This window comes from Eschrichtius robustus, chromosome 2 (genome assembly GCF_028021215.1).
Source record: "Eschrichtius robustus isolate mEscRob2 chromosome 2, mEscRob2.pri, whole genome shotgun sequence".
NCBI lineage: Eukaryota > Metazoa > Chordata > Mammalia > Artiodactyla > Eschrichtiidae > Eschrichtius > Eschrichtius robustus.
Genome location: NC_090825.1, coordinates 132,349,279 through 132,354,148, shown reverse-complemented (window position 1 = coordinate 132,354,148; position 4,870 = coordinate 132,349,279).

Sequence of the window (4,870 nt, the reverse complement as noted above, 5' to 3'; positions counted from 1 at the left end):
ACAACGAAATGAAATGGACATAGGCAATCTTCCAGAAAAAGAATTCAGAATAATGATAGTGAAGATGATCCAGGACCTCAGAAAAAGAATGGAGGCAAAGATCGAGAAGATGCAAGAAATGTTTAACAAAGATCAAGAAGAATTAAAGAACAAACAAACAGAGATGAACAACACAATAACTGAAATGAAAGCTACACTAGAAGGAATCAATAGCAGAATAACTGAGGCAGAAGAATGGATAAGTGATGTGGAAGACAGAATGGTGGAACTGACTGCTGGGGAACAGAATAAAGAAACAACAATGAAAAAAAATGAAGACAGCCTAACAGACCTCTGGGAGAACATTAAACGCAACAACATTCGCATTATAGGGGTCCCAGAAGGAGAACAGAGAGAGAAAGGAGCCAAGAAAATATTTGAAGAGATTATAGTTGAAAAACGTCCCTAACATGGGAAAGGAAATAGCCACCAAAGTCGAGGAAGCGCACAGAATCCCATACAAGATGAACCCAAGGAGAAACACGCCGAGACACATAGTAATCAAAGTGGCAAAAATTAAACACAAAGAAAACTTATTGAAAGCAGCAAGGGAAAAATGACAAATAACATACAAGGGAACTCCCATAAGGTTAACAGCTGATTTCTCAGCAGAAACTCTACAAGCCAGAAGGGAGTGGCATGATATACTTAAAGTGATGAAAGGGAAGAACCTACAACCAAGATTACTCTACCCAGCAAGGATCTCATTCAGATTCTATGGACAAATCAAAAGCTTTACAGACAAGCAAAAGCTAAGAGAATTCAGCACCACCAAACCAGCTCTACAACAAATGCTAAAGGAACTTCTCTAGGCAGGAAACACAAGAGAAGAAAAGGACCTACAAAAACAAACCCAAAACAATTAAGAAAATGGTCATAGGAACATACACATCAATAATTACCTTAAACGTGAATGGATTAAATGCTCCAACCAAAAGGCACAGGCTCGCTGAATGGATACAAAAACAACACCCATATATATGTTGTCTATAAGAGACCCACTTCAGACCTAGGGACATATACAGACTGCAAGTGAGGAGATGGAAAAAGATATTCCATGCAAATGGAAATCAGAAGAAAGCTGGAGTAGCAATACTCATATCAGATAAAATAGATTTTAAAATAAAGAATGTTACAAGAGACAAGGAAGGATGTAATGATCAAGGGATCAATCCAAGAAGAAGATATAACAATTATAAATATATATGCACCCAACAAAGGAGCACCTCAATACATAAGGCAACTACTAACAGCTGTAAAAGAGGAAATCGACAGTAACACAATAATAGTGGGGGGCTTTAACTCCTCACTTACCAATGGACAGATCATCCAAAATGAAAATTAATAAGGAAACACAAACTTTAAATGACACAATAGACCAGATAGATTTGTTTGATATTTATAGGACATTCCATCCAAAAACAGCAGATTACACTTTTTTCTCAAGTGCGCACGGAACATTCTCCAGGATAGATCACATCTTGGGTCACAAATCAAGTCTCAGTAAATTTAAGCAAATTGAAATCATATCAAGCATCTTTTCTGACCACAACGCTATGAGATTAGAAATGAATTACAGGGAAAAAAACGTAAAAAACACAAACACATGGAGGCTAAACAATACGTTACTAAATAACCAAGAGATCACTGAAGAAATCAAAGAAGAAGTCAAAAAATACCTACAGACAAATGACAATGAAAACACGATGATCCAAAACCTATGGCATGCAGCAAAAGCAGTTCTAAGAGGGAAGTTTATAGTTATACAAGCCTACCCCAAGAAACAAGAAAAATCTCAAATAAACAATCTAACTTTACACCTAAAGGAACTAGAGAAAGAAGAACAAAAAAAACCCAAAGTTAGCAGAAGGAAAGAAATCATAAATATCAGAGCAGAAATAAATGAAACAGAAACAAAGAAAACAATAGCAGAGATCAATAAAACTAAAAGCTGGTTCTTTGAGAAGATAAAGAAAATTGATAAACCATTAGCCAGACTCATAAAGAAAAAGAGGGAGAGGACTCATATCAAAATTAGAAGTGAAAAAGGAGAAGTTACAACAGACACCGCAGAAATACAAAGCATCCCAAGAGACTACTACAAGCAACTCTATGCCAATAAAATGGACAACCTGAAAGAAATGGACAAATTCTTAGAAAGGTATAACCTTCCAAGACGGAACCAGGAAGAAATAGAAAATATGAACAGACCAATCACAAGTAATGAAATTGAAATTGTGATTTAAAATCTTCCAACAAACAAAAGTCCAGGACCAGATGGCTTCACAGGTGAATTCTATCAAACATTTAGAGAAGAGCTAACACCCATCCTTCTCAAACTCTTCCAAAAAATTGCAGAGGAAGGAAAACTCCCAAACTCATTCTGTGAGGCCACTCATCACCCTGATACCAAAACCAGACAAAGATATGACAAAAAAAGAAAATTACAGACCAATATCACTGATGAATATAGATGCAAAAATCCTCATCAAAATACGAGCAAACAGAATCCAACAACACATTAAAAGGATCATACACCACGATCAAGTGGGATTTATCCCAGGGATGCAAGGATTCTTCAATATATGCAAATCAATCAATGTGATACACCATATTAACAAATTGAAGATTAAAAACCATATGATCATCTCAATAGATGCAGAAAAAGCTTTTGACAAAATTCAACACCCATTTATGATAAAAACTCTCCAGAAAGTGGGCATAGAGGGAACTTACTTCAACATAATAAAGGTCATATATGACAAACCCACAGGAAACATCATTCTCAATGGTGAAAAACAAACCATTTCCTCTAAGATCAGGAACAAGACAAGGATGTCCACTCTCACCACTATTATTCAACATAGTTTGGAAGTTCTAGCCACAGCAATCAGGGAAGAAAAAGAAATTGGAAAAGAAGAAGTAAAACTGTCACTGTTTGCAGATGACATGATACTATACATAGAGAATCCTAAAGATGCCACCAGAAAACTACTAGAACTGATCAATGAATTTGGTAAAGTTGCAGGATACGAAATTAATGCACAGAAATCTCTTGCATTCCTATACACTACTGATGAAAAATCTGAAAGAGAAATTAAGGGAACACTCCCATTTACCATTGCAACAAAAAGAATAAAATACCTAGGAATAAACTACCTAGGGAGACAAAAGACCTGTATGCAGAAAACTATATGATACTGATGAAAGAAATTAAAGATGATACCAACAGATGGAGAGATATACCATGTTCTTGGATTGGAAGAATCAATATTGTGAAAATGACTATACTATCCAAAGCAATCTACAGATTCAATGCAATCCCTATCAAATTACCAATGGCATTTTTTACAGAAGTAGAACAAAAAATCTTAAAATTTGTATGGACACAGAAAAACCCCCGAATAGCCAAAGCAGTCTTGAGGGAAAAAAACGGAGCTGGAGGAATCAGACTCCCTGACTTCAGACTATACTACAAAGTTACAGTAATCAAGACAATGGTACTGGCACAAAAACAGAAATATAGATCAATGGAACAGGATAGAAAGCCCGGAGAGAAACCTACGCACCTATGGTCAACTAATCTATGAGAAAGGAGTCAAGGATACACGATGGAGAAAAGACAGTCTTTTCATTAAGTGGTGCTGGGAAAACTGGACAGCTACATGTAAAAGAATGAAATTAGAACACTCCTTAACACCATACACAAAAATAAACTCAAAATGGATTAGAGATCTAAATGTAAGGCCAGTCACTATAAAATTCTTATAGGAAAACATAGGCAGAACACTCCATGACATAAATCACAGCAAGATCCTTTTTGACCTACCTTGTAGAGAAATGGAAATAAAAACAAAAATAAGCAAATATGACCTAATGAAACTTAAAAGCTTTTGCACAGCAAAGGAAACCATAAACAAGACGAAAAGACAAACCTCAGAAAGGGAGAAAGTATTTGTAAATGAATCATCGGACAAAGGATTAATCTCCAAAATATATAAACAGCCCATGCAGCTCAATATTAAAAAAACAAACAACCCAATCCAAAAATGGGCAGGAGATCTAAATAGATATTTCTCCAAAGAAGACATACAGATGGCCAAGAAGCACATGAAAGGCTGCTCAACATCACTAATTATTAGAGAAATGCAAATCAAAACTACAATGAGGTATCACCTCACACCAGTTAGAATGGGCATCATCAGAAAATCTACAAACAACAAATGCTGGAGAGGGTGTGGAGAAAAGGGAGCCCTCTTGCACTGTTGGTGGGAATGTAAATTGATACAGCCACTATGGAGAACAGTATGGAGATTCCTTAAAAAACTAAAAATAGAATTACCATATGACCCAGCAATCCCACTCCTGGGCATATACCCAGAGAAAACCATAATTCAGAAAGACACATGCACCTCAATGTTCACTGCAGCACTATTTACAATAGCCAGGTAATGGAAGCAACCTAAATGCCCATCAACAGACGAATGGATAAAGAAGATGTGGTACATATATACAATGGAATATTACTCAGCCATAAAAAGGAATGGAATTGGGTCATTTGTAGAGATGTGGATGCATCTAGAGACTATCATACAGAGTGAAGTAAGTCAGAAAGAGAAAAACAAATATCGTATATTAATGCATATATGTGGAACCTAGAAAATAGTACAGATGAATCAGTTTGCAGAGCAGAAATTGAGACACAGATGTAGAGAACAAACGTATGGACACCAAGGGGGGAAAGCGGTGGGGGGGTGGGGGGGGTGGTGTGATGAATTGGGAGATTGGGATTGACATGTATACACTGATGTGTATAAAATGGATGACTAAT